This window comes from Camelus bactrianus, chromosome 23 (genome assembly GCF_048773025.1).
Source record: "Camelus bactrianus isolate YW-2024 breed Bactrian camel chromosome 23, ASM4877302v1, whole genome shotgun sequence".
Taxonomy (NCBI): Eukaryota; Metazoa; Chordata; class Mammalia; order Artiodactyla; family Camelidae; genus Camelus; species Camelus bactrianus.
Genome location: NC_133561.1, coordinates 42,052,502 through 42,066,342, shown reverse-complemented (window position 1 = coordinate 42,066,342; position 13,841 = coordinate 42,052,502). Strand labels below are relative to the sequence as shown.

Here is a 13,841-nt window from a genome sequence, read left to right as displayed (position 1 = left end):
CCTCGCGGTACACACCAACATTCTACCTGGAATCCAACCGGTAACTGCCATCCCCAGTGGTTGCGGCATTAAATCAGTTTTGGGGGAGGGGCTGCATTATTCCAGAGGTTCCTAAATGAAATGTGATTCTATCCACAAGGGTCCCATGTTACTTTTCTCTTTCCTCTTTGCTTTTGTTCAGAGCTGTATACACAGTACAAAGGGAGGGAATATTTTCCATGTTAAATTTATGGATTCACACGTCTTTAAACTTTCTAAAAGTTCACAGTACACAGAGACCGACTCAAGGAAACTCATGTTTGTGTAATATCCAGTCACCCAGAATACATATCTGTCTGTTTCTTTTTGTTAAAACACCCACACTCTCAGAAGATGGATCCATTTTTTTCATGGGGGCTGAAATTCCAAGAAATGAAACCAATTCCAATGTGCACATTCCTGTCTGTCTCTTTGGTCTTAGTACAGTGTTGCAGAGCTACTTGTCTTTGTTATTGGCTTATAACAAACTATATTCCTTCCCTACGTAGGGTAGAATATGGCATTCATTCATCCTGTTGGAAGACTTGTAATTCTATATCACGTACTTTGACCAAATCTTAAACAAAACCGTCGTTTGTGTTGGGTCACGATAAGCACTTATGAATCAATATTTATGAATAGCAATGCACGCGTCTGTTTTCTGAATACAAGTGTGTTGAATACATTCTAGCCGTGATACTGGGTGGATGCGTCCTGAATGATCCCTGACATCATTTTGAGTATTCTGTTTTGAATAATCATGGTTCTTTGGTATATGTCAGCCAACTGTAACCTTTTGGTGTTTGTTTGTTTTGCAAACACTTTAGGCCTTGCATCTCTCCTTTTGTTTCAGACAGAGAGTCATATAAGCTGATTCACTTAAGATAGTGCTTAATATCACCTATGGTTTCCTGCTTCCCTCTCCCATCTTTAGGTTTTCGATGTCCTCCTTACCTTCTTCTTATTTCTTCTTTGCAATTCATGGTCTTCTTGCATTTTCATTATTGGTTCTCTTAATTCCATTTCTTCTTTCTACTTTTCTTCTAAGGATAGGATTCTCAATTTTTGTTGTAAGATCAGTCTCAAACTGTTGATTTCTTTTAAGATTTGCTGCTCAGTGAAATTCCCTAGCTCTGCCGTTGTTAGGAATCGCGGTCATTTGGCATAGTCTACCCTAGATTGCAGATTTTTCTCATTCAGGATATGGTGTAGGTCCTGGCATCATTCACCGTCCTACAATATTTCTGCCGAGATATCAGCTGAAACCCCTCTGGAGGCTGTGTTGTGAATAATTTGCTTTCCTTGAGGTGCACTTTAGATCACTGTGATGATTATGAACTTTGTTTATTTGAATTCTAGGGCTGTTTGTTTGTCTATTGGAATTCCATCTCCTTTGGACGCTGTGTACTTCCTGAATTCGTATAGATGAACCTTTCTTGGCTTTCCGCAATTTTCATTCTGATTTTTGTACAAATGCCTTTGCAGAATTTTTATTTTATCTCTTGATTTCCATTTGGGACTCTTATGAGTCCTATTCTTTCATGCTTCCCCTTACCCCAGGATTCAACAGCGATATTTGCGTTGGTTTGCACTTGCTTTTCTATGTTTTCTTCTGATCGGGGATTTCTGTTCCCGTGTCTTCGCTGTCATTCATGAGTCCCTCTGCGTTATCTAGTCTGCTTAGGACTGATATTAGCCAAGTTATTATCTCATCCATTGAGTTTTCTTATATTATTTTGTCTTCTTTCGAGTTTCTCTTCACCTTTTCTGGTATTCTGCCTTTTGTGATTCTGAGATACTGTTGTTTTTAAGTGTTTTCCTCACCTCCTTATTCAATGCTTGCTCTGGTAGCGTTTTAACCGTCTAGTTGTTTGAAAGCTTATTTTTTGGTCCTTTAAACTCTTTGGAACTGAAAATGGTACTTCCTTTTAATTTTACTATACTTCTTTTTCTCTACTGTTCAAGTACTGTCAGGTATCTTGTATAGACTTATAGCGCTTGGTTAAGGGAAAAATTTAGTCTCCTTGGTGTACGCAATTCCATGATATTACTGTGAGGACAATTTTCCCTAGACGTTGATGCCATGTCCTTTTCCTGTGTGAGTTGTCTTTTATATCTCTAATTGCTGGTTTTGCTTTTGTTCGGATTAACACACCATAGTATTTTAATTAGTAGAACCTCATATTTATTACGTTAATCTCACAATTCTGTAAGGGAACAGGGCACTCCCTTCGTGGAAATGAAACTTCTAAATGTTTTCAGCTCTGCATTCTTTTTTATGTCATTTTGGAGTGTCTCCATAACATCCAACAGACAGTGAACTTGTACTTTCTATTGCCATTGCAATGTCCCAATGTTACCAGTCCTTCCCAGATTTTCTGTGTCTACAGGAACATCAGTGGAAACGTATGTATGGATGTCATAGTTCAGGGCCTGCTGGAATGATCCCTCAGACCGACCTATGTGTCCTCAGTGCAGTACCATGTCAGCCCGTCCAAAATATAGCATCTGCATTTTGGAGATAATGCTGAAGGAAATGCTTCATCTTCTTACATTGTGGAGTTTGACCACAATTCTTTGTTCCCTCATCCTTCAGTCATGGGTTCACGAAGGCAACCACAGAGCTGTTCCGCATCCTCTGCCTTTAAACAGACCGTAATCCCAGTCCAAGTTACGAATGTAGCAGATCCTAAAACTTTTAATACTGTGTTCACCCCAACGCCCCCTGGAACACTGAGATCAGATGCATGATACCTCTGATTGAGCCCCACACTTGCTCTATTGGCAAAATGCCAAATTGGTTCCTGGTCCTGCAGATGCAGTGGATTTGGCCATTGTTCATTTCGATAAACTCAACCTCACGCACCAGTGTGGTTGCTGTCTCATTGAGGTCAGAGTTCTCTTTGCTCTCTTGATAGGACCCACCATAACCCACAACGCACTGTAGATACCTGAGTTCTGCATGTGCCATCATCCGTAGAACTATCCCTCATTTCCCGCTGCCTCTGCTAGCTCAGATTTGGCAGCTCGGCTCTCGGTCAAAGATTCATTTGTGGGAGTATTTTGTGCTGATTTTTTTGAGTTCTGTCAGCCAAGCATCTGCTGTGCACACTTCTAACACTCAGCGCATCAACTTGAATCCCATGTGTTCCGCCCGCTTCAGAGTGTACGTACAAGTAAAACAGTTTCACCTTTGATGCTCCATTACCAGAGATCAGATCCTGCACTGGTTTCCATTCTCTACTTTGCCTTCTCCTGCTTCCAGGTTTTCTGAGGCCTCATCATGTCTTTGGAAATAACAGACCACTCTTCAGCAAGTGTCCTGTGTCAAGGGCTGGGTGAGAGTGTGTTTACAATGCTGTGTGTATGGGAGCGAGTGAGAGCAGGTTGCACTGGTTCTCTGCCTACTGGGCATCGATAAATCAACAATTTCCCCTTAGAATTCACTGAAATTGGATGTTTGTTTATCTCTGTTTCTATACAGCCATGATCAGAGGGATTTTCTGAAGACTCCAGCGTTGACATTATGTTGATAACGCAGTTGTTGTCTTTAAGAAGTATAAGAGTATTGATTTACAAGTTTTGGGATTTATATGGAAGTGAATTTAGTTTTTGAAAATTACTAAATCAACCTAGATGCCAGACTTGTCAATTTTTGTAACATTTTGTCAACTCTAAGGAAAAAAGAGACAGACTCAATGTAAAATAGCAGTCCAAAAGTATGAAGGTGACATGTCAATATTTTACTGATGAAGCCTCCAACAACAATAGGAACCATGTAATACCTATTGGACCATGAAATAGCCCCGAACCTGTGTTTCCCTTGTGCATGTGTTGCCCTTTGCTGCCAATGACACATACTAGGCAATGTTGGCATTTCAAGGAGTAACATTCCTCTCTAGGAATATACAAGTTACAGTGTACAAAATATACAGATTTAGGCTTAATTCCAAAATCACCTAGAGGCATTTAACTATGAGAAAACTGCTGCAGCTCTGCTAGGCTACTGAGAACCAGGTGTACTTCTATCAGTGATGAGAACGGTTCATCTTACGATCATGTAGGCTAAGGCAATTTAACACAACCAAATCTGAACCTCCATGATAAATTATACCCGGGTCTTGACGGAAGGGAATGACGGTCCACATAACCTGTGTCTTTAACGTTTTTGGCCACTTATACGTTTTAGATCACTATCTGACTTATAATGATTACATATACTGAATTGAAAAACTGAGGCCTAATATATATTCAAGTTCAGTCAGTGATTCCCGTCACTTACCACACACCCTTCAGCCCAAAACAGACATTACCCCAGAATTTGCTGAATCTAGGGGAAGGTCATCATTACATTGTGTGAGCTAAGTATTGAATTCCTAAGTATTCAATTCCTATCATTACATCTTGTGAGCTAAGTTGAGAGTAGTTGACCTTAAAGGGGTTCACTGTTTTTCACCGAGTGTGAAGTAGGAGGAACACTGATTATAGGATTGGCTTGATCTTCTCCTACTGGCTTCATTGCAGCTCAGATTCTGATCCTTTGAAATGGATGCCTGAGTGGAGTGGAGGGAAGAGCAACTATTTGATATCTAGGCCCAAACCTGGGAGTAGGCTTACCTCGGCTTGGTGCATTTTGGTATGAATGATTGGTAAATGCATGTTGAGATGTGTGGATTCTCACAACCAATTCCAGGAACATGAGTGCTGTTAACATCTCTGCCATCTCTTCTCTTTTAGACGTCAGGAATCTTGGACCCGTTCTAGGAGCAGAGATTCGAGTAACTTTCTCAAGTGCACGTTGACACTCCGAATGTTTATGTCAGTATCACCAAAGTTCAATATGTCTCATGAATGCCTTTCAAGCCTGGAATTTTCTAGAGTAGTCTCCATGCAGGTATTCTGCTTTGTAGCAGAACAACTCTCATCAATGTGTTCGCACCTCTCCTCAATCAGTGCGGCCAGCTTTTCTGCCAGATTCTCTTCGTGTCTCCCATAAAGTCGAAGTCAAGAGGACTGGGTAAGTCGGAAAGTACCTTAGAGCCACACCAGTAAGATGATTACAGGCAGATTTTCAAATGTCTGCCCTTTCAGATTCTGGAAACTGACCCGTGAACTCAGGTCTTTGGGCAGCAGCAGTATCTCGAAATTACACAGCTTCCCAAAAAAAGAGCTAAGCCAATCTCCACATAGGGTGGCAGGCCCTCCATCACACTGATCCACCCAAAGAATTCTGCCCAGTTACCTTGGATCCACCAGCCACAACAAGCCTCGCGGTACACACCAACTTTCCACCTGGAATCCAACCGGTAACTGCCATCCCCAGTGGTTGCTGCATTAAGTCAGTTTTGGGGGAGGGGCTGCATTAGTCGAGAGGTTCCTAAGGGAAATGTGATTCTATCCACAAGGGTCCCATGGTCCTTTTCTCTTCCCTCTTTCCTTTTGTTTAGATCTCTATACACAGTACAAACGGAGGGAATTGTGTCCATGTTCAGTTTATGTTTTCACACGTCTTTAAACTTTCTAAAAGTTCACAGTACACAGAGACCCACTCATGGAAACTCATGTTTGTGTAATATCCAGTCACCCAGAATACATATCCGTCTGTTGCTTTCTGCTGAAACACCCACTCTCTCAGATGATGGATCCATTTTTTTCATGGGTGCTGAAATTCCAAGAAATGAAACCAATTCCAATGTGCACTTTCCTGTCTGTCCCTTTTGCTCTTAGTACAGTGTTGCAGAGCTACTTGTCTTTGTTATAGGCTTATGCCATTCCTTCCCTACGTAGGGTAGAATATGGCATTCATTCATCCTGTTGGAAGACTTGTAATTCTTTATCACGTACTTTGACCAAATCTTAAAAAAAACCGTCGTTTGGGTTGGGTCACGATAAGCACTTATGAATCAATATTTATGAATAGCAATGCACGCGTCTGTTTTCTGAATACAAGTGTGTGGAGTACATTCTAGCCGTGATACTGGGTCGATGCGTGCTGAATGATCCCTGACATCATTTTGAGTATTCGGTTTTGAATAAGCTTGGTTCTTTGGTATATGTCAGCCAACTGTAACCTTTTGGTGTTTGTTTGTTTTGCAAACACTTTAGGCCTTGCATCTCTCCTTTTGCTTCAGACTGAGAGTCATATAAGCTGATTCACTTAAGATAGTGCTTAATATCACCTATGGTTTCCTGCTTCCCTCTCCCATCTTTAGGTTTTCGATGTCCTCCTTGCCTTCTTCTTCTTTCTTCTTTGCAATTCATGGTCTTCTTGCATTTCCATTAATGGTTCTCTTAATTCCATTTCTTCTTTCTACTTTTATTCTAAGGATAGGATTCTCAATGTTTGTTGTAGGATCAGTCTCAAACTGTTGATTTCTTTTAAGATTTGCTGCTCAGTGAAATTCCCTAGCTCTGCCGTTGTTAGGAATCGCGGTCATTATGAATAGTCTACCCTAGATTGCAGATTTTTCTCATTCAGGTTATGGTCTATGTCCAGGCACCCCTCCCCATCCTGCAATATTTCTGCCGAGATATCTGCTGAAACCCCACTGGAGCCTCTGTTGTGAATAATTTGCTTCCCTTGAGGTGCCCTTTAGATCACTGGGATGAAAATGAACTTTGTTTATTTGAATTCTAGAGCTGCTTGTTGGACTATTGGGATTCCACCTCCTTTGGACACTTTGTAGTTCCTGAATACGTATTGATGAACCTTTCTTGGCTTTCAGCAAGTTTCATTCTGATTTTTGTACAAATGCCTTTACAGAATTTTTATTTTATCTCTTACTTTCCATTTGGGACTCTTATGAGTCCTATCCTTTCATGCTTCCTCTTACTCCAGGATTCAACAGCGATATTTGCATTGGTTTGCTCTTGCTTTTCTATGTCTTCTTCTGATCGAGGGATTTCTGTTCCCGTGTCTTCGCAGTCATGCACGAGTCCCTCTGCGTTATCTAGTCTGCTTAGGACTGACATTAGCCAAGTTATTTTCTCACCCATTGAGTTTTCTTATATTATTTTGTCTTCTTTAGAGTTTCTCTTCCCCTTTTCTGGTATTCTGCCTTTTGTGATTCTGAGATACTTTTGTTCTTTAGTGTTTCCTTACCTCCTATTTCAATGCTTGCTCTGGTAGAGTTTTAACCATCTAGATGATGGAAAGATAATTTTTTGGGCCTTCAGTCTCTTTGGAACTGAAAATGGTACTTCCTGTTTCTTTTACTATACTTCTTTTTCTCTACTGTTCAAGTACTATCAGGTAGCTAGTATAGACTTATAGCGCTTGGTTAAGTGAAAACTTTAGTCTCCTTGGTGTACGCAATTCCATGATATTACTGTGAGGACAAATTTCCGTAGACATTGATGCCATGTCCTTTTCCTGTGTGTGTTGTCTGGTATTTCTCTAATTGCTGGTGTTTTTTTGTTCGGATGAACACACCATAGTATTTCAATTAGTAGGACCTCATATTTATTACGCTAATCTCACAATTCTGTAAGGGAACAGGGCACTTCCTCTCTTGGAAATGAAACTTCTTAATGTTTTCAGCTCTGCATTCTTCTGAATGTCATTTTGTAGTGTCTCCATAACATCCAACAGACAGTGAACTTGTACTTTATATTGCCATTGCAATGTCCCAATGTTACCAGTCCTTCCCAGATTTTTTCTGTCTACAGAAACACCAGTGGAAACGTATGTCTGGATGTCATAGTTCAGGGCCTGCTGGAATGATCCCTCAGACCGACCTATGTGTCCTCGGTGCAGTACCATGTCAGCCAGTCCAAAATATAGCATTTTCATTTTGGAGATAATGCTGAAGGGAATACTTCATCTTCTCACGATATGGATTTTGACGACTCTTCCTTGTTCCCTCATCCTTCAGTCATATGTTCACGAAGGCAACCACAGAGCTGTTCCGCATCCTCTGCCTCAAACCAGACCGTAATCCCAGTCCAGGTTACGAATGTAGCAGATTCTAAAATTTTAATACTGATTTCAACATCAACGCCCCCTGGAAACCTCAGACCAGATGCATGATATCTCTGATTGAGCCCCACACGTGCTCTACTGGCAAAATGCCAAATTGGTCCCTGGTCCTGCATATGCAGTGGATGTGGGCGTTGGACATATTGATAAACTCAACTTCACGCACCACGGTGGTTGCTGTCTCACTGAGGTCACAGTTTTCTTGCTCTCTTGATAGGACACACCATAACCCACAATGCACTGTAGATAGCTGAGTTCTGCGTGTGCCATCATCCGTAGCCCTATCCCTCTTTTCCCGCTGCCTCTGCTAGCTCTGATTTGGCAGCACGGATCTTGGTCTCAGATTCAATTGTGGGAATATTTTGTGCTGATTTTTTTGAGTTCTGTCAGCCAAGCATCTGCTGTGCACTCTTCTAACACTCAGGGCATCAACTTGAATCCCATGTGTTCCGCCCGCTTCAGAGTGTACGTCCAAGTAAACAGTTTCACTATTGATGCTCCATTACCAGAGATCAGATCCTGCACTGGTTTCCATTCTCTACTTTAACTTCTCCTGCTTCCAGGTTTTCTGAGGCCTCATCATGTCTTTGGAAATAACAGACCACTCTTCAGCAAGTGACCTGTGCCAAGGGCTGGGTGAGTGTGTGTTTACAATGCTGTGTGTATGGGAGCGAGTGGGAGCAGGTTGCACTTGTTCTCTGCCTACTGGGCATCGATAAATCAACATTTTCCCCATAGAATTCACTGAAATTGGATGTTTGTTTATCTTTGCTTTCTATACACCCATGATCGGAGGGATTTTCTGAAGACTCCAGCGTTGACATTATGTTGATAACGCAGTTGCTGTCTTTAAGTAGTATAAGAGTATTGATTTACATGTTTTGGGATTTATATGAAAGTGAAGTTAGTTTTTGAAAATTACTAAATCAACCTAGATGCCAGACTTGTCAATTTTTGTAACATTTTGTCAGCCCTAAGGAAAAAAGAGACAGACTCAATGTAAAATAGCAGTCCAAAATTATGAAGGTGATATGTCAATATTTTACTGATGAAGCCTCCAACAACAACAGGAACCATGAAATACCTATTGGACCATGAAATAGCCACGAACCTGGGTTTCCCTTGTGCATGTGTTGCCCTTTGCTTCCAATGACACATACTAGGCAATGTTGGCATTTCAAGGAGTAACATTCCTCTCTAGGAATATACAAGTTACAGTGTACAAAATATACAGATTTAGGCTTAATTCCAAAATCACCTAGAGGCATTTAACTATGAGAAAACTGCTGCAGCTCTGCTAGGATACTGAGAACCAGGTGTACTTCTATCAGTGATGAGAACACTTCATCTTACGATCATGTAGGCTAAGGCAATTTAACACAACCAAATCTGCACCTCCATGATATATTATACCCGGGGCTTGACGGAAGTGAAAGACGGTCCACATAACCTGTGCCTTTAAAGTTTTTGGCCACGTATACATTTTAGTTCACTATCTGAGTTATAAAAATTTCATATTCTGAATTGAAAAACTGAGGCCTAATACATATTCAAGTTCAGTCAAAGATTCCCGTCACTTACCACACTCCCTTCAGCCCAAAGAAGACATAACCCCAGCATTTGCTGAATCTAGGGGAAGGACATCATTACTTTGTGTGAGCTAAGTATTGAATTCCTAAGTATTCAATTCCTATCATTAATTTTTTGAGCTAAGTTGAGAGTATTTGACCATAAAGGGGTTCACTGTTGTTCACCGAGTGTGAAGGAGGAGGAACTCTGATTCTAGGAGGGGCTTGACCTTCTCCTACAGGCTTCATTGCAGCTCAGGTTCTGATCCTTTGAAATTTATGCCTGAGTGGAGTGGAGGGAAGAGCAAGTGTTTGATATCTAGGTGCAAACCTGGGAATAGGCTTACCTGGTCTTGGTGCATTTTGGTCTGAATGATTTGTAAATGCATGTTGAGATGTGTGGATTCTCACTACCACTTCCAGGAACATGAGCGCTGTTAACATCTCTGCCATCTCTTCTCTTTTAGACGTCAGGATTCTTGGACCCGTTCTTGGAGCAAAGATTCGAGTAACTTTCTCAAGTGCACGTTGACACTCCGTATGTTTATTTCAGTATCACCAAGGTTCAATATTTCGCATGAATGCCTTTCAAGCCTGGTATTCTCTAGAGTAGTCTCCATGCAGGTATTCTCCATTGTAGCAGAACAACTCTCATCAATGTGCTCGCACCTCTCCTCAATCCGTGTGGCCAGCTTTTATGCCAGCTTCTCTTCGTGTCTCCAATAAAGTTGAAGTCAAGAGGACTGGGTAAGGCGGAAAGTACCGCGAAAGCACACCAGTAAGCTGATGACAGGCAGATCTTCCACTGTCGGCCCTTTCAGATTCTGGAAAGTGACTCGTGAACTCAGGTCTTTGGGCAGCAGCAGAATCTCGAACTTACACAGCTTCCCGAAAAAAAGACCTTAGATAACCTCCACATAGGGCGGCAGGCCCTCCATCACACTGATCCACCCAAAGAATTCTGCCCAGTTACCTTGGATCCACCAGCCACAACAAGCCTCGCGGTACACACCAATATTTCACCTGGAATCCATCCGGTAACTGCCATCCCCAGTGGTTGCTGCATTAAGTCAGTGTTGGGGGAGGGGCTGCATTAGTCGAGAGGTTCCTAAGGGAAATGTGATTCTATCCACAAGGGTTCCATTGTCCTTTTCCCTTCCCTTTTTCCTTTTGTTCAGATATCTATACAAATTACAAACGGAGGGAAGAGTGTCCATGTTCAGTTTATGGTTTCACACGTCTTTAAACTTTCTAAAAGTTTACAGTACACAGAGACCCACTCATGGAAACTCATGTTTGTGTAATATCCAGTCACCCAGAATACATATCCGTCTGTTGCTTTCTGCTGAAACACCCACTCTCTCACAAGATGGATCCATTTATTTCATGGGGGCTGAAATTCCAAGAAATGAAACCAATTCCAATGTGCACTTTCCTGTCTGTCCCTTTTGCTCTTAGTACAGTGTTGCAGAGCTACTTGTCTTTGTTATAGGCTTATGCCATTCCTTCCCTACGTAGGGTAGAATATGGCATTCATTCATCCTGTTGGAAGACTTGGAATTCTATATCACGTACTTTGACCAAATCTTAAACAAAACCGTCGTTTGGGTTGGGTCACGATAAGCACTTATGAATCAATATTTATGAATAGCAATGCACGCGTCTGTTTTCTGAATACAAGTGTTTTGAGTACATTCTAGCCTTGATACTGGGTCGATGCGTGCTGAATGATCCCTGACATCATTTTGAGTATTCTGTTTTGAATAATCATGGTTCTTTGGTATATGTCAGCCAACTGTAACCTTTTGGTGTTTGTTTGTTTTGCAAACACTTTAGGCCTTGCATCTCTCCTTTTGTTTCAGACAGAGAGTCATATAAGCTGATTCACTTAAGATAGTGCTTAATATCACCTATGGTTTCCTGCTTCCCTCTCCCATCTTTAGGTTTTCGATGTCCTCCTTGCCTTCTTCTTCTTTCTTCTTTGCAATTCATGGTCTTCTTGCATTTCCATTAATGGTTCTCTTAATTCCATTTCTTCTTTCTACTTTTATTCTAAGGATAGGATTCTCAATGTTTGTTGTAGGATCAGTCTCAAACTGTTGATTTCTTTTAAGATTTGCTGCTCAGTGAAATTCCCTAGCTCTGCCGTTGTTAGGAATCGCGGTCATTTGGCATAGTCTACCCTAGATTGCAGATTTTTCTCATTCAGTATATGGTCTATGTCCTGGCACCATTCACCGTCCTACAATATTTCTGCCGAGATATCAGCTGAAACCCCACTGGAGGCCCTGTTGTGAATAATTTGCATTCCTTGAGATGCACTTTAGATCACTGTGATGATCATGAACTTTGTTTATTTGAATTCTAGAGCTGCTTGTTGGACTATTGGGATTCCACCTCCTTTGGACACTGTGTACTTCCTGAATACGTACAGATGAACCTTTCTTGGCATTCAGCAAGTTTCATTCTGATTTTTGTTCAAATGCCTTTACAGAATTTTTATTTTATCACTTGCTTTCCATTTGGGATTCTTATGAGTCCTATTCTTTCATGCTTCCTCTTACTCCAGGATTCAACAGCGATATTTGCATTGGTTTTCTCTTGCTTTTCTATGTCTTCTTCTGATCGAGGGATTTCTGTTCCCGTGTCTTCGCAGTCATGCACGAGTTCCTCTGCGTTATCTAGTCTGCTTAGGACTGACATTAGCCAAGTTATTTTCTCATCCATTGAGTTTTCTTATATTATTTTGTCTTCTTTAGAGTTTCTCTTCCCCTTTTCTGGTATTCTGCCTTTTGTGATTCTGAGATACTTTTGTTCTTTAGTGTTTCCTCACCTCCTATTTCAATGCTTGCTCTGGTAGATTTTTAACAATCTAGATGTTTGAAAGATTATTTTTTGGGCCTTCAATCTCTTTGGAACTGAAAATGGTACTTCCTGTTTCTTTTACAATACTTCTTATTCTCTAGTGTTCAAGTACTATCAGGTAGCTAGTATAGACTTATAGCGCTTGGTTAAGTGAAAACTTTAGTCTCCTTGGTGTACGCAATTCCATGATATTACTGTGAGGACAAATTTCCGTAGACATTGATGCCATGTCCTTTTCCTGTTTGTGTTGTCTGGTATATCTCTAATTGCTGGTGTTGTCTTTGTTCGGATGAAAACACCATAGTATTTCAATTAGTAGAACCTCATATTTATTACGAGAATCTCACAATTCTGTAAGGGAACAGGGCACTTCCTCTCGTGGAAATGAAACTTCTAAAAGTTTTTAGCTCTGCATTCTTCTATATGTCATTTTGGATTGTCTCCATAACATCCAACAAACAGTGAACTTGTACTTTCTATTGCCATTGCAATGTCCCAATGTTAACAGTCCTTCCCAGATATTTTCTGTCTACAGAAAAACCAGTGGAAACGTATGTAAGGATGTCATAGTTCAGGGCCTGCTGGAATGATCCCTCAGACCGACCTATGTGTCCTCGGTGCAGTAACATGTCAGCCGGTCCAAAATATAGCATCTGCATTTTGGAGATAATGCTGAAGGAAATGCTTCATCTTCTCACGATGTGGACTTTGACCACTCTTCCTTGTTACCTCATCCTTCAGTCATGGGTTCACGAAGGCAACCACAGAGCTGTTCCGCATCCTCTGCCTCAAACCAGACCGTAATCCAAGTCCAGGTTACGAATGTAGCATATCCTAAAACATTTAATACTGATTTCAACACCAACGCCCCCTTGAGCCCTCAGACCAGATGCATGATATCTCGGATTGAGCCCCACAAGTGCTCTATTGGCAAAATGCCAAATTGGTCCCTGGTCCTGCAGATGCAGTGGATGTGGCCGTTGGACATATCGATAAACTCAACCTCACGTGCCAGTGTGGTTGCTGTCTCACTGAGTTCACAGTTCTCTTTGCTCTCTTGATAGGACCCACCATAACCCACAACGCACTGTAGATACCTGAGTTCTGCGTGTGCCATCATCCGTAGCCCTATCCCTCTTTTTCCGCTGAATCTGCTAGCTCAGATTTGGCAGCTCGACACTTGGTCTCAGATTCAATTGTGGGAATATTTTGTGCTGATTTTTTTGAGTTCTGTCAGCCAAGCATGTGCTGTGCACACTTCTAACACTCAGCGCATCATCTTCAATCCCATGTGTGCCGCCCGCTTCAGAGTGTATATCCAAGTAAAACAGTTTCACATTTGATGCTTCATTACCAGAGATCAGATCCTGCACTGGTTTCCATTCTCTACTTTACCTTCTCCTGCTTCCAGG

At 41.4% G+C, this 13,841-nt stretch overlaps 1 long non-coding RNA gene across 1 annotated transcript; it reads left to right on the top strand.

The window, feature by feature from the left end:
* The first annotated feature begins 4,738 nt into the window (after positions 1–4,738).
* On the top strand, positions 4,739–10,656 carry LOC141574880 (uncharacterized). The gene is made up of 3 exons (XR_012502008.1): positions 4,739–5,035; positions 8,560–8,632; positions 10,032–10,656. It is a non-coding gene; the product is annotated as an uncharacterized LOC141574880 (long non-coding RNA).
* The last annotated feature ends 3,185 nt before the right edge of the window (positions 10,657–13,841 follow it).